At 37.6% G+C, this 26,308-nt stretch overlaps 1 pseudogene; it reads right to left on the bottom strand.

Moving 5' to 3' along the window:
• Window positions 1–21,111: 21,111 nt before the first annotated feature.
• On the bottom strand, window positions 21,112–22,637 carry LOC123938704 (annotated as a pseudogene).
• Window positions 22,638–26,308: the final 3,671 nt, after the last annotated feature.

The raw sequence follows: 26,308 nt of genomic DNA, 5'->3' as shown, positions 1-26,308 counted from the left end.
CTAGACCCTGGTGCTTGGGGTGTCCTCTATATTTGTTGTGTGCATCTTACTATTGTGGCTGAGCCACTTTTTCTTTCAGTCTGGTCATCTACAGTGGTTTCTCATTGTTGTTGGTAAGCTTTGGTCCCTATGTTGTTAGTGTGGTTCAGTCTGGGGCCATGCTGGATTTGAGCTGAGTAAAACCAGATGTTTCCCACAAATTCAATAGCATGGAATTACAGAGTGCTTTCCCTGTGTTGTACCCTGAGAAGGTCTTATTGGTGGATGGGACCTTCACTTTGACCAGATGACTGCCTCTAGCCCATTGCAGGGGCGGAGTTCAGGTTGACTTGTATGGATATCTCCCTTTTTCCCCAGGGCAGGAGAACTTTGGAGTGATGCTGGCCCCTGTCAGGGATTTCACACTTCCAGGCTTGTGACATTATTTTGGATAAGCTCTGGCCAAGGACATATTGGAGGGGAAGTCTATAGGAGAGCACTGGTACAGGGCTCATTGTGCCAGCAAGGTGCGTGGGTTGGTGTGGCAGGAGACGTGCAAAAGAGGCCTGACTGGAGAAGTCAGATCTGCATAAGTGTGTGTGGCAGGGTGTGCTGTTGATAAGTTAGGTGGAGAGTATTCATGGTGTGATGGTTCAAGCAGTTGTCTGTATATGTTGACTGTTGGGGGGGTAGGGTGAGGGAGGGCAATGATGCCTACCATGTCTTTTGTTCTTGGAGAAGTCCCCCAATGATCCCTGCCCCTCTAGCACATGCTTTGAGATTAATAAACAAATCTCCCTTCTGTATATCCCAGTCATTTTCAAACTGCTGCTTCTATGTTGCATCTCCATGGGGCTGTTGGTCATACCCCATCTTTAAGATTAGGGACTCAGTTTTCTGTAGCCCTCCTGGCTCTCCCAGAGCCCAAGTCCACTGATTTTTAAAGTTCCACATATTAAGCCCTGATGATGTAAGAACTCATGAAATTTTGGCCCTCTAGTTTTCTAAGCCAAGTGTAATGGGGACTTGTCTTCCTTATGTGGGTTCCCTGTGCCTGAGGTGCCTGGTGTGAGGGTCTGTTTTCTTCCCCTCTTGGTGCCTTTGTTGTCCTTTGCTCCTTGAGATAGTCCTATGAGTCCATTGGGCTCCCAACTATGTCTCTGATTTTCCTTCATTTTCTCTACATCTAGCTGTGGAGAATATGGTTTGTTTTCTCTACATTTAGCTGTGGGTTTTTCTCTACATTTAGCTGTGGAGAATTTGGTTTGTTTTCTGGGTTATTTACACTGATGTGGCTGTTATTTGGTTGTATCTGTAGAATAAAGTGAGCATGGGATCTTCTTACTCTGCTGTGTTCCCCAGAAGCCTCAAATAAGGAATTCTCATACCCATAATTTATAAGGAACTTCTAGAAGTTAATAAAGACAAAAGAGATAATCCAATGGCACAAAAAAGGCAGCAGGAACTTCACAAAAGAGGATATTCAAGTGCCAGTAAACATAAAAAAGAGAACTTATTTCATGAGCCATTAAGAAAATAAAAATCAAAACTGGAATGATAGATCACTGCATGACTAAATTTGGTTAAATAAAAAAGACAGAAAATACTAAGTATTTACTCATATATGGAGCAATTGGTATTCTCCTTTGCTGTGGTGGGAATATATATCAGTATAATCGGTTTGTAAAACTGGCAGTGTGTATTGAAACTAAAACATCTATTCCTCTGATCCTGTATTTATACTTGTAGGTATATGTCCAATAGAAGTAAGTATATCTTTTCACCCAGTGGCCTGTAAGTTTTCATGGCAGTACTTTTGGTAAAAGCTAAGAACTGGGAACTACACAAATGTCTTCCAAGCATATAATGGATAACTAAATCATTGTAAGATAAATTATGGAATTCTGTAAGAAGCTAGATAGCAAAGATGTACTGTATGATTCATTTATAAAGACACAAAGCTAGGCAAACCTCATTTATGCTATTTTGTCAGGTGGTGGTTACTTGGGATGAAATGGGTCAGGGCAGTGACAGGAAAGGAGCATAAATGTCTCCTGGGATGGTGTAATATGCTCTTTCTTGATCTGTGTGCTATTTACACGATTTTGTTCAGTTTATAAAAATTCATTGAGTTTATGCTTATGTTTTACATACTTTACTGTTTTATTCTTCTATAAATATTTTTTAAAAAGCCTCTTTGTGATAATCTACCTAATATGTATGTGATTTGAAGCAGGAAGTGTTTTCAACCTACTACTTCTGCTATATCACCAAAGGCACCTTTCCTCACATTGGCTTATTCCAGCTCTTTGGGACAAAAACCAGAATACATTTGTGGTTTCTAAACTTGGCTGTGTGTCAGAAAACCTTAGGGTTAGGTTCAATAATATATGGATTTACATTCTTGAATAGACTTGGGGAAACTACATTTAAAAAAAAACAACCAAACTTTCCCAGGAAAACTTCATATACATACAGGTTTGGAGACCTAGGTTAAACTACTCCAAAGAGTCCCAGAGGGATTCATAAGGCATAATGTTAATTTATAAGTACATGAGCATAATTTTGACAAAGTTCTGACTTTGTTTTTTTATGCTTTTTTTGCTAATGGAACCCATATTAAATAGATAAAACTTAACTTGTTTTGCTAGCATCATCCTAATAAGTCAGATCCTTTTTTAAGAAAAAAAATTTCAAGTTTAATCAAATTAAATTGCATAATCTCTTCAAACCATGCTTACTACATCTGTAATTGGAAGCCAATACCTATCTCATATAGTTGTTATAAGGATTAAATGGAGAATACAGTCAATCACTTAGTATAGGTAGTGTATGGTACATAATAAATTTGTTAAATGAATTTCAAGGATCTCTGTAAGAGTACACATGACATTTCTGCCAAGACAGAGCTCTTTTTTCAAATAGTGCTGTAATTGGAATACCAAAATGATACCACTGCCCACTGGCATCAGTCACATCTTTAAGCTCTTTATGCTAGCTGTGGTACTATGGTAATAAATTTGTGCTCATCAACCATGATCTCTTCATATTCCTGTTTTGGATCATCACCACACTTTTGTACAATGCCTGGCATTTTAGTGTGAGGGGGAAATTCCAAAGTCTGTGGACATGAGCAAAACCAGTCTTTTTAACTACAAAATTAAATCTCCTCTCCATTCTTTCTTAGCATCATGATTTAACCAATGAGCCAACCAGCCACAGGGAATTAATTTAACAACCACCATGTAATTGGTATGAAATGCTCCACTAATTCAGAAGACCAGTTTGGTCACATCTCCTTAATTTTTTCAATTAATCACTTCAGTACCCATCTTCCTTATCTATCAGAAAACCTAGAATCTTCCTCTTGGGGTTTCCCCTTACCCTGAATTTACTTAAGAACTTCAGAGTCTCACACAGCCATGAAGCAGTTCATATTTTTGCACCAACAAGAAGGAACCTTAGGGTCTTAAGAATCTAAGGCCATGGCATCTCTTGCTTTGTGGTGGGCTTGACTTTTGAGTTTGGTCCTGTTGTTGTGGAATTAGTATGGAATCACTGAATAATCCAGAGTCCTACAGAGTCTATTGTGTTCTTTGAAGATGGATAATACTTTAGTGCTAAGCTGCTCTCATGATTCCTGGTAGCAATGAGACAAGATCAGTATTTTGGTCACTTCACAGATCCAAAACCACTGTCTTCTTTCCTTACATAGGGATTAACTTTCTAACACCAGAATTTCTGCTATTATTTCTTTTTTCCAGACTATGGTTCTACTCACCCAGCCTTCTAAATAAGACTAACTTTTATGACTTCAGGAGATCATCTCTATACTTTCTGCATTCATCTTCTAATAGCCGTGACATTCAAGGAGGGGGATCTGTCCTACTGCTTCCCCATACTTTATAATCTGTGGCTTGCCTTCCATATGCTCATGTCCTGCTCTCAAGCCTATCTCTTCTTAAAATGGTAGACAGTAGAAATATTCTCTGCCTTCTTGGTAAAACCACATTATTCACTCAGAGGATCACATCTTTTTTCCCTGCAAGATACACATTAAATGATATTTTCCATAATCAGTACATTTATATCCAGGAATTCCAGCCTAAGTTGTACTGCCAATGGGAGAATATTAACTTTACAGCTAGACTGAGAGTGCTTGGTTTTGACTAGTGGTTCTCAAACAGTAGTCTTCAAACCAGTATTACTGGTATTACCTTTAGCACTACATTGTATTAACTTTCTTGGGCCTCATCCCAGATTATGTACTGAGTTAGAAATGTTGGGGATGAGCAGCCGCAATTGATTTCAACCAGTTCTTTGGGAGATTATGATCAAGGATAGAGTTTTGTTGTTGAGGAAGGTCATCGAAAAGACATGAAAGGCTGGTTGACTTGTGAGTGGGACCTGGGCACCCAGAAGCTCCTCATCCCTTCTCCTGTCCTTGGAATATGGGTTCTCCTTGTGTTTCCTGTTCTAAAAGGTGCTCCAAAGACATAGCTTTGAGAAAGTGATGTGGTATTAAAAACCTACATGGTATACGTGACTAAATGTAGTTAAGACCTCTATATAAACTTTTTTTTAAGGTTTGGTGGGTGGATACAAGGATCAATTCACCTTGTTGCCACCCAAGATAACCTTGTATGTAAGTTCCATTTGCTTTCTAAAAGCCACTATCAACCTGGAATGGCCTGCTTCTTTCTTTGGTTTCTCTCTGCCTTCTGCTTTCTGAGACAGTTTCAGATTACACCTTGAAAGCTCCCTGGGGCTTGCAAACCAACACTATGAACTGCTGGTCTAAACAGAAATATACTTTATGATTGTTTTTCAAATGGGAAGTGAAGAGCTAACTTCTGTGTTCTTGCTGATGTCTTCTGAGTGTCAGCAGTTCTTCAAACATGAACACACACAGACGTCTCCTCTAGAATAAATAACAGTTGGTAGAAAATGTGTGGTATAAACAGGCTTTGCTTAGAGTTTAAAAAAAGATCGATTCCTGTTGGTGGTCCTGAATTGGAGGCTTAGTGTTCTATATCTGGGATAAAGGAGAAAGCACCGAAGAGACCCAGGAAACTCACTAAGTTGTTGCTTAGATTCCCCAGGTCCCTTAGGCTATCTCTCTTTTTTATAGATTTCAGCATCTTCCTTTGCTTGTTTGTGGTGTTACATCTACAGTGTTTTTGTTTTAAGAGGACAGAACTGGGAGGAATGCAGCTACTATATCTTGGGAGAACTAGAAATCTTGTGAAGCTCTGGATGGTCAAGTCATGACCTTGTGGTAGTGTTTCATGTCTTTTCCAATCTAGATATATTTTTGTTAATGGGATTAGGAATGGATATTTTGATCAATGCTGAGATAATTTGAGTTCAGATACAGTATATAATATTATTGGGCAATAGGAATGATAAATTTTTAAGAACTTTTCTGCTTGGACCCTGTGATCTCTTGTTGCAGAATATGTTCCACCTGGGAAAGTGTATCATAAGAACAGGACGAAGAGAGCCCCAAAGAAATAGTGACAGCAGGGGCGCCTGGGTGGCTCAGTGGGTTAAGCCGCTGCCTTCGGCTCAGGTCATGATCTCAGGGTCCTGGGATCGAGTCCCGCATCGGGTTCTCTGCTCAGCAGGGAGCCTGCTTCCCTCTCTCTCTCTCTCTCTGTCTACTTGTGATCTCTCTCTGTCAAATAAAAAAAAAAAAATCTTAAAAAAAAAAAAAAGAAATAGTGACAGCAGCAGATTTTACTTCATCTAAGTGAGAAAATCATGGCAAGGTTACACATCTTATCCATGTACCTATCCATATAACTCAGAAATAGAATTTCAAGGTTTGGAAAATGTTGGGAAGTACATTTTGCAATGCAGTTTGCTTTGGCCACTGTCATCATTTCTCAGAAATGAGAAAGAGCTTGAGGAGCAGTTTTACACTTTCAGGTCTCAGTTTCCACTTGAATTGCATGGTTGACATGAATTCAAAAAGAGATTTACCTGCAACAGATAAAAGCTAAAAAAGAGAAATGTGTCAGAGCTCAATTAGAGTATGATAGTTTCATCACTTAAATTACAAGAGATATACGTTCATTAAATGTTTCCAGAAAACCATTTGAGAATGTAAATGTGTATTCATTTTTAGGTTACTTGCACAAATTTACTCATATAACTCATCAACCGCTTTTCTTGTTTCTTTCCTAAATACTCATTTATTCTTCCATTACTTATGTGATTTTAATTAACCAAGCTGGTTGTGGGATTATATTGTGAGTTCTGTTGTGAATAATGTACCTAACCATAATAATTATTACAACAACTTGCGTGAAGTCAGTGATTTACTACTTTCTAGGTCCTTTTGCATAAGGTGGTATATGCTTTAAAAAACATATCTACTTGGGTAGATATCTATGACAAAATGTTTCTAAAATGCTATGTTTCCTGTTTAATTAAGATTAATTTCTTTCTTTTTGATGTCCATATGCTAATATTCTAGAATCAATTTGTCTTTTCATCTGTCACATTTTTAGGGTACTGTGAGATATCTAGAAAAATAAAATTTGGCATGTACACTTTGATATTTATTTAAAGAAGAAAAGTCCATTGTGCAAGGTTTTGTTTTACAGGGGTGATTTAAAACACAATTTTTTCTAATTTTAGACTTCATGACTGTAATATCTCAAAGTGAGGAGTAGTAGGTATAATTAACAGTCGCTTGTTAAATGTTACTGAAATATGTGTTATACTGTAGAACTCTGTCTTTCCAGTAATGATGAGTGATAACACTCATGGAGCATTGCCATGGAATGTTCCCCCAAGGCTCTGTGTGCAGGGTTTTTATTGGGGATTAGTTATGCAGGCAAGGCTGCCTGCCTGCCTGATCTTAATATCCAGCCCCATTAAGAGGTCAAGCTGGTATTGAATAATTCAAGGTCCACAACACAAGTAGTATTGTTAGTATAGACTATCTAGAGTGGCCCATATTTCCCAGCTGAACAAAAACACTCTTACCAGGCAGGATATTCCATGGGCAAAGAGGATATGTTCTAGGAGCAGGGGAAGGGACAAACCTTTCTTTCAATTATTAAGGATTTAGACAACCTATATTTGGTAAATTAATCCTTTGTTACACAGTTATATTTTGAAAATTAAATACTTTAATGAATATGTAACAAATCCTTTTGCAAGTCATGTAGTTCCATTTTTTTTCTTTTAAATAATTGTGAGCTGATAAATCATTAAAACCATTTTGTGTCAACATGGATGGGACTGGAAGAGATTATGCTGAGTGAAATAAGTCAAGCAGAGAGAGTCAATTATCATATGTTTTCACTTATTTGGGGAGCATAAGGAATAACATGAAGGACATGGGGAGATGTCCCTTCTCCTGAAGGGAGTTGGGGGAAATTGGAGGCGGAGATGAACCATGAGAGACTGTGGACTCCGAAAAACAATCTGAGGGTTTTGGAGGGGTAGGGGGTGGGAGGTTGGGTGAGCCTAGTGGTGGGTATTATGGAGGGCACATATTGCATGGAGCACTGCGTGTGATGCATAAACAATTAATTTTGGAACACTGAAAAGAAATTTAAAAATTACAAAAATAAAAAATAAAAAGATATTTAAATGAAAAAAAAACATTTTGGGTGGTTATCAGGTAACAAATCTTTTGTAAGTCATGAGGTTTCTAATTTTTTTCTTTTAAATAATTTAAATACGTGTAAGCACTTAGATCATTGAAACTGTTTGTAAAATCAGTATGTGGTTTCCAGCTTGCAACTCTTTCTTTCTTTCTTTTTTAGATATTTGTTTATTTATTTATTTGACATGGAGAGAGAGAGATCACAAGTAGGCAGAGAGGCAGGCAGAGAGAGGGGGAAGCAGGCTCCCCAGTGAGCAGAGAGCCTGATGTGGGGCTCGATTCCAGGACCCTGAGACTATGACCTGAGCTGAAGGCAGAGGCTTAACCCTCTGAGTCACCCAGGCGCCCCAGCTTACAACTCTTTCTATTTAATTTAATTTTTATATATGTAAGATTTTATATATTGATGAGATATGGAAATATCAGAATAGAACTGGTCTTAAACATGCTTTATCTAACAATGGATGGTACACACTATATGGATACATGGACTAATTGTTAAAGTTTCATTCATCTCTTCAAAAGTGCATGTCCAATATAATTTTAACTTTATTTGTATTAATGTTTATTAAGAATTTTATTATAATCATATAGTAGTAGTATGATTATAATGATAATTTCAGAGTATTTTTAACCCTAAGAATATTATGGCCATAGGATCTAACCAAATAAATTTCAGTTACAAATAAGCACGATAGAATCATTAATAAAATATTTTCAGGTTTAAAGTTATAATGGGTAAATTTTGTGTTGGAAATGGAAGGAAAATATGAAATCAAGGAGGAAAATAATAATCAAAATCTCTTCTGTAAGAGTTTGTATAATTTTAAATGACTGACAGTGGGTATCATATTTGCACTATTTAGTTTATACATTAGATAACTTAAAAGAGGTATATAACAATGTTACTTAAAAATATATATAATTATAATGTGCCATAAATTTGGAAGATACTCCTCCATAAATCTCAGATCTCTACATGTCTAGGCATTACCAGCCAAATGCTCCACACCTATTTTTCAGAGATGTTTGTATAAACAGATGTCTTGGAAAGATGGAGCCAGTGACTCTGGCACAAATTTATTTATAATCCCCACTTTAAAGATGGAGACACCTTCCTCCTTTCCCCAGAGATATTTGCTTATATTCCAGGGTAATAGAGACAACACCTCTTTCTGGAGGGGATTGTGGGCAGATTTTCCAATAGTCCTGATAGAAGATCAGAGTCTCCAGATCCAAGGGTTTCCCTCCTGTAATGCATTCTCAGTGTGTGCGCAGGCAATACCTAGCTCTAGTCACATCACCAAGTACAGACTGGGGCTTGGGATCAAGATGGTACTATTGCTGAAAGTAATAAACTATCTAATTCCATTTGGACTCCTTGTTTCCTTACTGAAGGAATTTGTGGAAGTATGACAAGCCAGCCTTGCAGCTGCAACCATAACATCGCTTAGGAACTGCTTGACTACTTGGCAGTGACACACTTTGCAAATATTTAAATATATGAAACAATTCAGAAATGAACTTAAAAATCAAAACCTAAGACTTTTTCTTTAGCTCCTATGATAGTGCTTGGCATATGTTGGACACTAAAATACATTTACTAAATGGGTGAGTGGAAAAATAAATAATTGAATTCACGAATGTAAAATTTTCTGATCCATTTTTCCTCCAGACTGCTGTGGCTGGAAAGGATGCTAAATACATTGATTATGACTAAGGACAGAGGTAATTTAAGAATTTAATTTCACTCATTCGTACATTTCTTTAAAAATATGTATTCAATTCCTACTGTATACTTACTATTTAATGGGTACTGGAAAGCAAAAGGGAATATGAAGCAATCCTTTTTTCAAGGAAGTCTAGTGAAAAAATGCACAAGCATAAAGCAATATTATTTGTTCAAATGAAGGAATATGCAAAATATCAGGTGACTTCAGAGTTTAGAATGGTTTCTTTAGTCTGAGGGACCTCCCCAAAGAGGTCATACTTTGAAATGACTCTTGAATTAGAGGTGGGAGCTTGTTAGGATGTACATACTATTAAGAAGAGCAAAGGAGTGAGACATTCTAGATATTAGTAGAGATGTAGCATATATAATTTAATTCTAAGTGGAGAACTAAATCATTTTTATATTAAAACTATTACACCAATCCTTTGAGGAATATGTGGAATCGTTGTATTGTACACCTGAAACTAATATAACACTGCATGTTAACTACATTGGAATTAAAATTTAAAAAATAATGCCAATAATAATAACCGAATTATGATGGATTGACTTAAAATCTGAAACTGTCAAAAATAATGATTGTTTTTTATTTTTTGATAATCCATTTTTTGATAAAGCATTAAGGAGGTCAGCCTCCAAGCTTTGCGTTTGATAACTTGTTTCCTAAACTGAATATCTTTTTTTTTTTTTTTTTTTTTTTTTTTAAAGATTATTTATTTATTTATTTGATAGAGAGAGATCACAAGTAGATAGAGAGGCAGGCAGAGAGAGAGAGAGGGAAGCAGGCTCCCTGCCGAGCAGAGAGCCCGATGCGGGACTCGATCCCAGGACCCCGAGATCATGACCTGAGCTGAAGGCAGCGGCTTAACCCACTGAGCCACCCAGGCGCCCTAAACTGAATATCTTAATAACATTCCACACATCATTTTTTTGCCTTTTGAGAAGTTATACAGGAGAACTTGGGTTGCCTTGGAAAGAGCTCAGAGTTAAGAAGCAGTCATCCGAATGAAATACATTCTAAGTCAAATGTGGACACTTTAGTAGAGCCAAAATAGATGAGTAGCTGTGAGCTAAGTACTGTAATTCCTATAATTCCACCCAAATCCTTATATTTAGCTTTGAGCTGTTATTGATCTAAAACATTGTGCTAAGTCAGACTTTATAACCGAAAAGGAAATTCTTTAAGAATGGAAGATACTTGAAACAAGATACACTACCTCAGACCTCTGGGATTTTGTTAGAATGAAATTTTTCATAACATTTTTCAGGGGCTCAGTTATGTCATTCTATGTAGCATTTAATTATGATTTTCTGCAAAGAATTTAAGGTCACTTTTTTAAAAAAAGTGAATTTAACACAATAGTTATGTACATTCTGGCATCCTGACCTTTTAAAAACATACCATTTCATTATGTTTCAGATATGTAAGTGATGTGCTTTTTTATAGCTTTGCCCAAGGGATAACTCATAATGAAGACAAGAGCCAGCTAGAGCGCATACCCTTTGAATCTCTGACATTCTCCTTTCCACATATACCTGTCAACAGAGGAGAGGCTTTTCTAGTTCCTGGCACTTGATATAATTATGCATGCTGTTGTGTAGAGTGGAGGCAAAAATAAACTCTGTAGGGTACAGGAAAATTTGGATCAGATGTGGTTCAGTATTTGTCCCTTTCCTATGGCTTCTTTTTTTTTTTTAAGATTTTATTTATTTATTTGACACAGAGAGAGAGAGATCAAAAGTAGGCAGAGAGGCAGGCAGAGAGAGAAGGGGAAGCAGGCTACCTGCTGAGCAGAGAGCCCAACGTGGGGCTTGATCCCAAGACCCTGAGATCATGACCTGAGCCGAAGGCTCACTGAGCCACCCAGGTGCCCCTTTCCTATGGCTTCTTGAAGTGTATTTTGACAGATGCACTTCACAGTGGCCTCTTCATCTCTGACCCAACGAGGCATGTATTGTCTACACAATCTATATTGGCACCTAATCATTTATTGTCCTGTAATGTAAATGTTTTTGTGTATGACTTGTGTCTCTCACTAGGTCACAAGCCTGTAGTGGGAAAGTGTTTTGTGTTCTACTTTTTGGTATCTGCTTTAACTGTTGATTTTCAACATGTAGCAGGTGTTCTATAAATTTTTATTAGATTAAACTTAGCTTATCATATTTAATGTATGGTAGCAGAAGAACCATGGTAGTGTCACTCACCTGGGATGCTAACTGGTCATGCTAGTGAGCCAGTCGGATTCCCTGTCCAACCCTCCCACCTATTCCTTCCTCCTGTCAGTGGAGCTGTAATCTGTGCACTGTTGCCGTGTATACTGTTGAACCCAGGGACATACTCCGGGAGAGAAGAAAATGTCCTTTTTTTCTTTAGATAAGCTCAGAAGTGATTAAAGTATATCATAAAACATTACCAGTTGTTCAGGTTAAATGACGCAAATGAAATACATTCCAGAATACCAGGTAAGAAGAGCCGTATCAGTAAAACATTGCTGGTTATAATGAAATTATGGCAGAAGAAGAAAAGATCTTAAATTGGAAGTGGGGATATAGAGAGTTGGTCTGTAGTTGGACAGAGAAAATGGGGAAGATATTGAGGAGGAGGTCTGCAGGGAGCATTTAGACTTGACAGTGCAAAAATCCAGGTTTCCTCTACTTGCAAAACTTAGGGGAGAACGATCTCAAGTAGCTAGAGATGTTTTAGCTCTTTGAGTATGCTCTCTAAGGAATCAAGCTCTAAGAATACCAAACGCAAGTGGGCATGACTAAATTTAGGTCCTCCACATGTTGGGCAGTGTGTTAGTTAGATTAGGCTGATTGCTGTCACAAATAGATCCCAATCTGTACAGTGGCTCAAGCCAAAAGAGATTTATTTCTTGCTAACTGTACTGTTGGCCAAGGTTGACATGGTGATGTTCCTCCATGTCTTTATCCGGGGACCTGGTTGATGGGCGTTCTGGCATCTTTAATATGTAGCTTCCAAGGTCTCTACAGGATTGAAATACACTGCTGTATTTCAGCCAGCCATAAGGGGAAAAAGTCAGAGGGGGAACTGCTGTGAGATGTCTTAGGGTCAGGTCTTGCAGTGGCATATATTTCCATTGACATTTATTCCTATTTCTAGAACTCAGTAATATGGTCACACCTAAATGCTTGTATTTAAGGAGCTGGAGAATTCATGGGAGGTTTCCCTGCTCAGGGAAGAAAAGGATAAGAATCCTGGAAACTTCCCAGTTTTGTTTTATTGATAGTACCTGTAACAATGTGTGTAAAGATGTCAGGCACGATTAGGCACAGATGCATCTTATAAACATCTCTGAGCCTGAGGCACATAAACCATGCCAAAGTGACTTTTCCTGATTCATAAATGTTATTGTTTATTTGACTTAAAGTCACTTTCTTGACTATAAAAAAACATTGTCCCCAGAGCTTTATTGGTTAAGGTGCCCTATGGTGGCATCTTATTAGCACAATGTACCCTTGATGCCTTTGATAATCTTTTTTTTTTAAGATTTATTTATTTATTTGACAGACAGAGATTACAAGTAGGCAGAGAGGTAGGCAGAGAGGGAGAGAGGAGGAAGCAAGCTCGCCGCCGAGCAGAGAGCCCAATGCAGGGTTTGATCCCAGGACCCTGAGATCATAACCTGAGCTGAAGGCAGAGGCTTTAAACTGCTGAGCCACCCAGGCGCCCCTTGATAATCTTTTTAAAATTAGAAAATGCTCATTGAAATTTATCCAAAGTGCACTTTTGGTGTTTCAGTGAAGAATTATATAAAATATGAATAATTTAGTGCTAAACTAATCAAATTTTGCATCACATAGTCTATAAAATATAAAAGCCTTCCAGTGCCTTTCTGAAACTTTAATGGGTTTGTACATTTCAGTTTTTGTTTTTTTGTTATTTTTACTTTGTAGGGTGCTAGCACCATTGCCAAAAACTACTCCACTGAAACAGCTGTGGGCAATAGCATTAACATAATCTGTTAATGAATTAGTGTATAGTGTTCTGAAGTGTTCGTCCTTTGTTTTAATACTTCCCTAACTTTCAAACGGAATCACTACAATGATTTTGACCTAGTTCAATTACAAATGTTTGTGTAACTTCATTTGGCAACTGTGTATAAAATATCAGAAATATACACTGGAGAGATGAAATGACATGCCACATAGTAGGTTCTTGTCAAAGGTCCTTGTCAAAGATCAGCTTGACTATATTTATGTGGGTCTCCTGTTTATTCTGTCCCACTGATCTTAGGCTTGTTTCTGCTTTTCCGTATTTCATCATTCCACATGCCCAAGGATGCTTCAACTATGATTGTCTTATGAGGTCTGCCTTTCCCTTCAACTCACACCACTACCAGTGCTAGGAGTGTAGATGTAAGGCACTCTGATGAGGCAGTTTGTTGATATGCTAAAGATGTTGGGAGAACCAAAAGTAAGCCATTTTTTTTCTCAGAGGCCTATTAAGTTTTAAAAATATAATTTTGGGGCTTCAATTATGCAGTTTTGACCATACGAACAAATTTAAATCTGCCTCCTGAGAAGAGCTCTGTTTTACTCATTGACTCTTTGACTTATGTAGCTAATTTCCTTTCAGGGGTAGAATGACTTTCCTCTGGGCAAGAAATCAAGTCAGAATTTTCATGTCTTTTTTAATTAATAGACTTCATTTTTAGAGCAATTTTAGATTTATAAAAAAATTGAGTAGAAAGTACAGAGAGTTACCACATACTGCCTCCCTCCCTGGTTTCTCCTATTATTAATATCTTGCAATAGTGTGTTGCATTTGTTACAAATGATGAGCTAATATAAAAGTCCATAGTTTATTTTAGGGTTTACTCTTTGTGTTGTAGTTAGATAGATTTTTTTTTTTTAAGATTTTATTTATGTATTTGACAGATAGAGATCACAAGTAGGGAGAGAGGCAGGCAGAGAGAGAGAGAGAGAGGAGGAAGCAGGCTCCCTGCCAAGCAGAGAGCCCGATGCGGGGCTTGATCCCAGGACTCTGGGATCATGACCTGAGCGAAAGGCAGAGGCTTTAACCCACTGAGCCACCCAGGCGCCCCCTGTAGTTAGATAGATTTTTATAAACGCATATAAAATTCATGCATTTAAATATCATGTGTCTACCATTTACAGTATCATAAAGAATAATTTCACTGCCCTAAAAATTTATTGTGCTCCAACTATTCATCCCTCTTTTTCCTTCCCCCAAGTCCCTGGTCACCATTGATCTTTTACTCTCTCCATAGATTGATATTTTTCTGAATGCTTTATAGTTGGAATCATACAATATGTAACCTTTACAGATCACCATCTTTTGCTTAGCAATTTGCATTTAAGATTCCTCCTTATTGTCTTTTTGTGGTTTGAGAGCTCATTTCTTACTGTTAACATTCTATCATATTAATGTACTCAGTTTATCCCTTTGCCTACTAAGTACATCTTAGTTGCTTCCAAGTTTCAGTTATTATAAATAAAGTTGATATAAATATCTCTGTGACGTTTTTGTACTATATGTGCTGCTGAAGTGAGCACTCTCTGTGACGTTTTTGTGTTGGTAGATGTTTTCAGCTCATCTGAGTAAATATCAAGGATTGTGATTGCTATCTCTTATGATAAGAGTATGTTTAGTATGATAAGAAGAGTAAATTCCGAAGTGTTGAAACCCTTGCTAGAGAGGATATGACTGTGTGGCACTTTTCCATGAACACCAGTAAATGAGAGTTCCTGTTGCTCCACAACTTCAGTAGCTTTGATGTCATTGCTTTGGATTTTAACCAGTCTAATAGTTGTATGTTGGCATCTCATTATGGTTTTAATTTACATTTCCCTAATGACTTATGATGAATATCTTATCATATGCTTATTTGTTATTGATATATGTTCTTTGGTGAGGTGTCTTCATATCTTTGGCTTATTTTTAAAAATTGAGTTGCTTCCAAAATAGAAATACTGTATGAATCATTAATTCTACTACTTGCTACTAACTCAAAGAAAACAAAAACACTTATTGTTGAATTTTAAAAGTTCTTTATATATTTTGGATACAAGTTATTTACCTGATGTGTTTTGCACATATTTTCTCCCAGTCTGTTACTTGTATTTTCATTCTTTTAGCAGTATTTTTCACAGAGTATAAGCTTTTGATTTTAATAAAGTCCAACTTAATATATTTTTTTATGGATAATGCCTTTGTTATGTATCAAATAACTCATTGCCAGACCTAGGGTTACCTGGATATTCTCTTATACTGTCCTTGAGGAACTTTATAGTTTTGCCCTTTTATACTTAAGTCTCTGATCCATATTAAAGTCTTTTTTTGGAGGGTCTGTCTCTAAACTCATGGGTTGTTTTTTTTCTTTCTGGTTTTTGTTTTTGCATTTAAGTATCATGTTGTTCCAGCACCAGTTGTTGAAAACATTATTCTTCCTCTGTTGAATTACCTTTGCTTATTTGTCAAAGATCAGCTTGACTGTATTTGTGTAGGTCTGCTCCTGGGCTGTTTATTCTGTTCCACTGATCTATTTATATATTCTTTTGTCAATGCTATACTGTTTTGATTAATGTATCTTTTTTTAAAAAGATTTTATTTATTTATTTGACAGAGAGAGATCACAAGTAGGCAGAGAGGCAGGCAGAGAGAGAGGGAAGCAGGCCCCCTGCTGAACAGAGAGCCCGATTCGGGGCTTGATCCCAGAACCCTGGGATCATGACCTGACCTGAAGGCAGAGGCTTAACCCACTGAGCCACCCAGGTGCCCCTTGATTAATGTATTTTTAAAGTAAGTCTTGAAGTTGGGTGGTATCAGCCCTCTGACTTTTTCCACTTTTTCAATATTGTGTTGGCTATTCTGGGTCTTTGTCTTTCTATAAGCATTAGAATCTCTTTGTCAACATCTACAGGATGACTTGCTGGGATTTTGAATGGGATTATGTTGACTATATAGATCAAGCTGAAAGGACCTGAAATTCTAACAATATTGAATTTTCTTACACATGAGAGTGGGATGTGTCTCCACTGGTGTAGACTTTCTTTAATTTCTTTCATTAGTTTTATAGATTTCCTTGTATAGGTCTTATACATTTTTTAAATTTATGGGTAAGATTCATTATTATTATTATTATTTGGTTCTAGGGCAAATGGTATTGTGTTTTTAATTTCAAACTCCTATTGTTCATTGCTGGTATATGGATAGCAATGTAAATTCTCCACTTATTATAACAATATGCTAACTTTATTACCCACATGGTTGGTCTCCACAACAATGTTGAGTTCCTGTAATCAAGACATTTGTTATTCAAGGACTCAGAACCAAAACCCCAATTGACTACTAATAAGCTCCTTAAAAATTTTAGCTGAGGCAACAGTGGGGAGAGAGGTAACAGTTCTTTTCTAGATTCTCTGCTCTAAGAATAAAAACTTCTATACTGCCAAATCAAGAAAGTTATTTGGCTGTAATCCATCTTCATTAATCCCTGATAACTTGCTTTTATAACCGCACTTCTGAAAAATGTCCAGTTTGTGACATCAGCACATGTCTGAAGGTCAGCTAATCAAAATAGCCTCATTGTGGTTGAGTTTTACAGACAGTTCTACAGCTTGAGACAATTCCACTTTTAGAGACACTTCCATCACTACTAAAGACCAACTAACTCTTAATCAATCCTACTTCCCAAAGTCCACCTATTCTGATCTCTCTGTTTCACAGAACCTTAAATAAAATCAGCATCTTGCTTTCATCAGTGATACTGAGTCCTAGATATAGATATCCTTTCTTTACCAAATATTCCATGAAGATTTTTGTTTCAGACATTAAGCAGTGAGCTCTTGTATGGGACATCCCCCCCCCCTCCACCCGCTTTTACCAATTAGGATACCAGAAACAACACCTGTGGACTGCATTATTTTATTTTTTAAAAAAGATCTTATTTATTTATTTGACAGAGATCACAAGTAGACAGAGAGGCAGGCAGAGAAAGCAAGGAGGAAACAGGCTCCCCACTGAGCAGAGAGACTGATGCGGGGCTTGATCCCAGGACCCTGGAATCATGACCTGAACTGAAGGCAGAGGCTTTAACCCACTGAGCCACCCTGGCACCCCAGGACTGCATTATTTTAAAGACAGGTAGAAACTCTTAACAGAACTATGACTTTAGCATTTTCTTGGAATTTCTTTTTTCTCTCACAAATTTCCATAAAACTCTACTACATGAATCTAGTTTCTCTATCTTTTGTAAAACTGTTACTTTTAATTCATTGCTCCGTTGCTAGTTAAATGTTCTTTATCTAAAGAAACTTCTGTAAATTTAGAGTTTAATGTTAGATTAAGATTGTCTCCCCTGAGCAGATGCTTTCCTTCTCTTTTTTGGCTGCCAGGAATCTCAGCACTACATTTTCTAATCAGTTACAGGACTTACTTCTTACTTTAAGTTCTTAACTGTAATGACACATGGCTTTCAGGTATTTTCAAGTTTTTTGTTATTATCCTCCTTTTTAGAATGACTTTATTGTATATGAGGTTTGCTTAACCTGCTTCAAAAATCCATTTTTGGGACCAGATATGGAAAAATGTTATAGTACATTTCTTTTCCAGAAACATTTCGTAACACTCTAATATTTGTACCTTCTTGCTCTTTCAGGCACTTTCACCTATAATAAGAATCATTCTTTATGTTGTTTCTATAATATGTAGAATTTGGAAGCAGTATATTAATAAAGTCAGTCAACTGAAGTTATATTTTCACAAATCATTTCTAATACTGATATTCTTTTTGGCAAAATTATATGTCATAATATTAATTCTCAGCATAACTGGTGAAAGGTCAATTTCCCACAGCAGTTAATTGGCCAGCTACACAACTGCCTTTGAAAGTGTAACTTTAACAGCAGGAGTGTGCTACAATTCTTTTATTGTAAGATATTGTCTTTTCAATATCTTAACCTTGCAACCTTGGGGACAATGGAATTCATTAGAAGTTCCAAATTTTATTTTGTTTTTGTATATTCTTTAGTAACCTAACAACTTATTATGCCTTCTCGTTTAAAACCAAGACAAGGCAGGTAATATGATACTTTTATTCATCTAAGACGGTCCTTTGGTGGTTTTATTTCCTACTTAAAATGATCATACTGGGGACACCTGGGTGGCTCAGTGGGTGAAGCCTCTGCCTTCAGCTCAAGTCATAATCTCAGGGTCCTAGGATCGAGCCCCGCATCAGGCTTTCTGCTCAGCAAAGAGCCTGCTTTCTCCTCTCTCTCTCTCTGCCTGCCTCTCTGCCTACTTGTGATCTCTGTCAAATATATAAATAAATAATCTTGAAAAAAATGATCATGCTATATATTGTAACCTGTATTACACAGGAGCCGTTTGTAGTGATATCCCTATTCATACTCCATAGTTAAGTTTATCTTTCTTGAAGATCTTCTGTGAGCCATCTGCTTCAGATTATTACATCAGCAGCTCCACCACTTGTAGCATAATAACTGCCATTTAAATAGCAATAACTGTACCAGACCGAAGGCTAAAGACCAATTTTATCTCATCCACTTCTTACATAAACTATGGCAGATGATACTATCTTCATTTGTTAGGTGGGAAAAGTGAACCTGAAAGACTCTCAGTAATTTGTACTACATCACACTGAAAGCAAGTGGCTAGAGTTCATTCCTCATGACACTACACTTTACCAATAAGGACTCTGAGGCACAGAAAGACCAGAATGAAGGGGACACGGTAAGGGACAAAGTTGAAACCCAGTCTGACTGAACCCTCAAAGAACATGTTCTTTCCTCTATTCCTCATTCCATATTTGTTTCTCTGCCCTCTCTGAAGTGTAGGATGAGGAATAACATTTGTGGATTAAATGGCTTTGAATTGGAAAGCTTCTCAGGTTATGAATTTCCTATTTTATGACTAGATATAATTCCATGCCTGAGTTCACACTTTTAGAAGAAACACCTCAGATTTAAGATGTTGACTTGCAGTGATGTCAAATATGTTACTGGGAGACCTCAGTGTTTCCTGTTAATCGCTAGCATATGAGTTAAAACAAAGTTATTCATATCTAAAACAGAGGCAGCAAATGGTAGCTTGCTTCAGGAAACACTTTTATTGATGAGGGGAGAAATTGAGAAATCTCTAAGCTCACATTTGGGCTGAGTCCTGTGGCTTTGGAAAGGAACTCAAAAGGAAAGTGCAGACAATAGGAAGGCTGGTTCTCTTTCACTGACTTTAGCTGGAAACAGGCTAGTGGCCGCCCACATCAAAGCTGTGCTTGGACTGACTGCTGGATATACATGTACATTCTACAGTGTGGCCTTGCAGGTTTTCATTCTCCTCCCTCAATGACTTTCATATCAAAGCTGCTTTATTTTCAAGTTAGCATAATGGGATTCCAACCAAATACTTTGCCAAGTTTTCATTGATCCCTGGTGTGGAATAAATGTGAACACTGCTTCATTAATCCTCTCTATGGTCCTTGGAGAGAAGTGGCAAGCAATATCCCATCCACTTTGTGGTGGAAGAAAGAAAGGCAAAGTAAATTGCTTACTTTGCAACTGTGCCCAACCTTCTGGACATTTCCATCTGGATATCCTGCTGGCTTGTTAAGCTCAACTTACCCCAAATTGAACTCTTTCTCTTCTTTATTCCAAAATGCATCCTCTTTCTGGACATTGTGTCTTGGTTAATGGCACTATCATCCACACAGTTCCCCTGATAGAAGCCTCTGAATCATCTTTGATTTCTCTTCCTTTCTGTATTCCATCAGTTACAACATTAGTTTCCTTTCTTCTGCAGTAGCTCCCAAATTTATCTCTTCTCTTCAAAAAACCCTGCCCCAGTCTCTTTGTCCTCTCAGTGTCTCATCCTTAACCAGATTAGTGCCAAACAAAAAAACAAGCAAAAATCACACTTTTATACACAATTTAGGTTTTCCAGTTTGTCTTTTTTACTATCTTAAGAAAAACAACTTTTCTAACACTGACAATAACGTGTTATTGTTTTCTTTTCTGCTCAGAAAACTTTGATGGTCCCACATGACCAGCAAACACAGTCCTGACTCTCCACCTCAAAGAGATGTTTTATCATGGGCCAGCTGCCCTCTGAGAATTTCTTGGTACCATGTACCCCACACTCTAGACGCATGGACTGTGTCAGTCTTCCCCAGGTGCTTTTCCCTGTCCCCAACTTAGGTTTATGATGAGTTTGCTTTTATCTCAGCTGAGTTGCCGGGCAAATTTCTAGTCATTATTTAAGGTCCAGTTCTTATGTTTCATCTTATTTATTATCTTTTTTTGGCTTATCCATGTGCCTACTTTTGTGTGTGTGTGTACACATTTAGTTTTATTGTAACAAAGCAACTTGTACACTTTAACGTTTAAAACTGAGCATCAGGGCGCCTGGGTGGCTCAGTGGGTTGGGCCGCTGCCTTCGGCTCGGGTCATGATCTCAGGGTCCTGGGATCGAGTCCCGCGTCGGGCTCTCTGCTCAGCGGGGAGCCTGCTTCCCTTCCTCTCTCTCTGCCTGCCTCTCTATCTACTTGTGGTCTCTCTCTGTCAAATAAATAAATAAAATATTAAAAAAAAAAACTGAGCATCATCTTTCCTTTCCAGTGAAACAAAAAGAAAATTTAAAAATAAACAGGAACAAAATTACAATAGAGAATGTCAATTCTAAATAAGATCCTACAAGTTCTGCTCATTCTCCCATCAAGTGGCAGGGCTCAAGTCATCCTTAGGAGAGTTTTATTTTAAAAGTGTCACCTTAAACTGCAAGGATGTCCGTTAAACATCACAATTAAACATGCCAAAAGAGAAGCCATGTTGTCAAAATGCCCACTTAACCCACCCAATCATCTCAAACCCACCCTTTGCTGACCTTCTATAACCCCATTTTTTTTAAGGATTTTTTTCTTTTTTTTAAACAAGAGAAAGTAGACAGGTACATGTTGGTAAATGCTAACTGTCAATATTCACATAGAGACACAGTGTAATCTCTGAGCCCAATATACAGAGAAAGGAGGAAAAAAGCTAGAATTCTATGCACTACTACACAGGGGCCTAGCACCCTCCAGCTTCCAGCAGAGCTAAGGGAGCAGAAGGTTTTTCTTTTTTCCCACAGAGCACGGTGGTGTTGATTCCATAAAGTTTTTGTTTTTGTTGAGACAGGAAGGGACAAAAATGAATTTGGAACAAAAAGGGGTAGAGATTCTTTTCCCACTGTATTCTGCTCAAGGTATTTCCCCCCAAAATAAGCCGAGAACCATGGTATAAAGTGAGAGAAAAAGGAGACTTCAAAAAACAGGGCGAATGAGCACGAGAGGAGAAAAGAAAAAGAAAAGGGGAAAAAAAAAAAAAAGAAGACAGCAACTTGCTCCCAGGAACTGAAGAAAATTAAAAAAGGAAGGTTGGAATCCATCAGTGTTCCATTAGTCATCTTCTCCTTCATCCTCCTCTCTCCTTCCTCCCCCTCATCATCACCTTCATCTTCTTCACCTTCATCTTCATCTCCTTCATCAATATCTTCCAATCCTTCTTCTTCATCATCATTATCATCATCATCTTCTTCTCCTTTCCCTTCTTTGTCATCCATATTGGGAACCAAGTAGTACTGTAATGGATTTGGCCAAATATCATCTTTGATGACCTCTCCTAACTCATCTGCGCCTGCATCAGAATGGTCAGTGAACCAGCTGAAGAAGCTCTCTGGTTCCTCATACTGTCTCTTCCTGCTGGCTTTATTCTGTGTTTGACTTGAACGTTTCGTCAAATCCTTTCCAGATTTCCATTTGATTTCAGTGGATTTTGAAGATGGATCACCACTCTCATTCAGATGAAATTTTTTGGAGAGAACTTTATTTTCGAAGTAAGGGCTTTCATCAAAATAAAAATCTATTCTGTAACCTGATTTAATATCTTCAAATTCTGTCACTTCAACTCTTGTCAAATAATGCAGTGCCTCTTCATCCTCCTCCCCAAGCAGTGCAGACACTTGTGGATGGTTGACAAATGTTGTTACCCCAAAATTGGGGATTTTGGCGATCAATTCCAACCTCTTCTGAAAAAACGGTTGGCGGAGTTATATTTCTGTTCTACTTTCAAAATCTCCTCACTGGCTTGTTCATTAAGTCTGTCTATTTCATTTTGTACTTCATCAATATGTTCAATTGCTTCTTGCTGTTCTTTTTCTCCCTTATGCAAGTGCTGAGATGTTGATGTCTGCCCTGGCTTGGGGGCAGGAGGCAGTCTCGGTTTCTTCGTTTGAGGCGGAAGTGAAGACTGGCGTTTGGGGGCCATGCTTCGAGGAAACTCCAGGAAACCAGGAGAGACGCACGTCTGGAAGCTCTGATTGCTTTGCCTACTTTCTTAATTAAACTCTCCTTCTTTTGTGTTTTTGTAACAGTTTGTTACCATTTATCACACTTTGTTTTATAGTTAATTATCAGTATTTCTCAAAATAGCCTGTAAGTTCCTTGAGGACAAAGTCCATATTTTACTTATCTCTGAATTATTACTACCGAGTGTGGTGCTGGGTACTTACTTGGTGCTAAATAAATTTGTATAACAATTTATATATAATTAACTTTTTTAAAAACAAATTTTATCATATTTAATACTCACAATAACCCTGTAGTATAGGTATTATTATTATTATTGATCCCTAACTTACAGATGAATGAAACTCAGGCCTCAAAAAGTAAAAATACTTTTCCAAGGTCTGTCTGGCATGAGAGCCAAGACATAAACCCTGATTTTAGTTCACTGCATGGGACTGTGCATAAGAAGCAGTAGGTGGACATTTGGCCTGATACAATGCCCAATTTTGATTAAACAATCACTTCTGATTGCAACTTGCTAGATGTTGTTCATACTGAGGACTTACCAATGTTCAAAGTGTTGTCCATCATTCCTCGTGTTTGCTGTACCTGAGAGTAAGAACATAAATATCTCAGGGACAAAAATACTGCCATGTTTGTGTGTGGAGCAACCATAGCACCTGTGTGGAATTGACTATAAATGATGTTTAAGAGTTGATTGTATAATGGAATCCAGTCAAAGGAATGTTGCTGTGCATGGCCATTTTCTCTTTCCATCCCAGCCCTCACAGTATGTTGCCAAGTGTTTATGAAAAAAAATGTACACAACTCGGTTGTTTCCTAGGATCAGTCCACACTGTTACTGGAGGGTGGCATGGAAAAGCTTTTCTTCTCCCAGATTTTGTCCTCCATTAGCTGAAATCCTTCTATTAGAGTCATCAATACCAGACCACAGTCATGAACATCTCTTAGGAGGTCCTGGGTAGATCTCTTTGCATTGCCCAGATTTGCCTTAGGAGTAGGTATCACTCGTCTCATCTATAGCTAAGTTAGGGTCTCACCTTTAATTATTAGCTCTGAATTGGCCTAGATTGCTTCATCAACAGATAGTTTACAACCTTGTTTACTTTCCTTTCTTAATCCAGGGACTTAAAAGGACAGAAGAGAGGTTGGCAGTTTGGAATTCTAATTTAGTAGAGATGCTTAAAGACCCTCAAGCTATGGACCCTATAAGGTCTACCTTTCCTTTCTGATAATTGCTGATACACCTTCAACATCCATTACTAGGCTCTTCATTGTCAAGTCTTGCCAACTCCTCACTTAAATGTTATGTTCTCTGTTGCCCGCTTCCCATTCTAGCAAAAACAGTTTCTTACTAATTTAAGGGCATCCAGCTTTAATCCCATGATTTTAGTCTCTGAATTTTTTTTCAACTTGTAGTGACAGTGTCTGATGTTCACTTAAGCAGCAAGCACTTTAAGTACTTTAATGAAAGTAGTAGAGTGATTAGATATAATACAGCCTTGATTCTTCAACAGTCTTCCACTTTGACCTCTCTCCCCAGGTATCCGCATCTATTTATCCATGAAGAAATGAAGTTTTTCCTCCATCCTTTATATCTAGGCTGATCTTGCATTTTGCTTTGAACTACAGAATGTAGTTGAGTTAACAGTATCTCACTTCTGAGCAGAGGTGTCAAGGGACCTTGTTTTCATTCACTCTTTCTCTTGGAACTCCATCACGACCATGTGAAAAAACCCAGACTGCCTCTTGGAAGATGAGATCCCTGTGGAAGAGTTTGTCCCAATTGTCCTTGCTAAGACTTTCATAGGCCAGACTATACTAACAGACCCCCAAACATGCAAGAGAGCTGTCTGTTCAATCCACAGCTGATTGTGGATGTAAGAGTGAGCCCAGATGAGCCCAGAAATATGTAGATGTTCCATAGACTCAAAGAATAATACATGGTTATGGTTTTAAGCCATTGAATTTTGAGTGTCTTTTTTTTTTTTCACAGCAATAACCAGCTTACACATAGTATCACCTCACTTAAGCCTCCTTATACAATGAGGTAAAATTACTATTATCCCTACTTAATGGCTGAGGACATTTAGGGTTAACAGATTAAGTTACTTATTCAACTCCTCACAGTAAGTGACAGTGCCAGGATTTGAGCCAAGATGATCTTAACTACCGAATTTATATGCTTAAATATTATGTAACACTCTTGCCCTTCCAGAGCATACGATTTGTAATTTAATTCATGGAATCACCAAATCCTTGGAGAAATAATTTCGTTTACTCTCCCTTGGTTTCTACCTGAGGCATTAAAGACCCAGAGTTTATGTTGTCTGGTGTTACAAAGTCAAACCATAATCATAAGGGTTTTTTAAAATTTCTCCTTAATTACTCATAATTAATTTAACTTTCTTAGTCAAGACGATTTCTTTTTCTGTTGGATAATTGCAAATTTCTTGAGGTTTTATTTTTTTTTTCTATGTCTGCCTAGGTGCCTAGCACAGTGCTGAGTTTGACAAGGGTTTAGAACGTATTCATTAATTCACTAATTATTTCCTTGCTTGAGCTTGTTTACTTCTAAAATCATTGTTACTTGAGGAGCAGGCAAAGTGGCCACAGCTCGCAATACCATGATGGGAGAAGGCTGCCAGCTGGGCATTGTGCCAGGTTGAAGGCTATCTGCTCAGGCCCAGATCCAGATGGAAATTCTCATCCTCTGCAGTTACTATATTTTTCTTCTAGGAGGCAGAACATCTGTTGTTTGCTGAATTATCAGGGCTGTATTTTATCTATGTGCCTGACAAAGAAAAACATCGCCACATTTAGGAAAAACTTCTCTAAGGGTAGACCTAAGTTCCAGATTTTTGCTTTCATACATTGCTTGCTAAGATTATTTTCAACACTGGAAGAAATTTAAGCAGAACGTCATCTGGATAAGGGCAAGTAGCATCCAATTGAACTGGGTTCTTAAAATATGGCTATTTCTCTAAGCCAGGGAATTCAGCAATGTGAGAAAATCAGTCAAAGTGATGACATGAAAGGTAGATACACTCTGGGGCAAAAGGCCTTAAATATGCTTTTTTTTTTTTCCTGTTTCTTGTTCTTATCCTTTGCAGGACAGCATATCAAAGCAAAATGAGTGATTTTCTTTCTATTACATAGCACATCCTCCATAAAATTTCATAGCAGAAACTCCTAGTCATGCCATCTAAAGATTTTTGATATGCTTACGGAAAAATGCCCTGCTTCTTTCATACATGCTTCATTCCCATGATTTGCTCCTATCTGCTCCTATATAATATACGTGGATTAATGACAAATTTTCAAGAGATTGGAGCCTGGGCTCTAGTCCTATGATAGGGTAACAACAGAGTCTGGTTTAATTTTAGGCCAATCAAATGTGAAATGTAAAATCTAAAACTGTTATTTTGTTTTAAAATTTATTTAGAAAAATTTTGAGAGCTTTAAATTGCCTCATTAATCTGAAAATGTAACAATCTTTCAAAAATTAGGTTTTTTTCTTAAAGGTTTTATTTAGTTGAGAATGGGAGAGTGCGCTTACGAGCTGGTGGAGGAGAGGCAGAGGGAGAGGGAGAAGCAGGCTCCCCGCTGAACAGGGAGTCCCAAGGGGGC

The sequence above is a fragment of the Meles meles genome, chromosome 3 (genome assembly GCF_922984935.1).
Source record: "Meles meles chromosome 3, mMelMel3.1 paternal haplotype, whole genome shotgun sequence".
Lineage (NCBI taxonomy): Eukaryota > Metazoa > Chordata > Mammalia > Carnivora > Mustelidae > Meles > Meles meles.
This window is presented reverse-complemented; position numbering and strand designations above follow the sequence as displayed.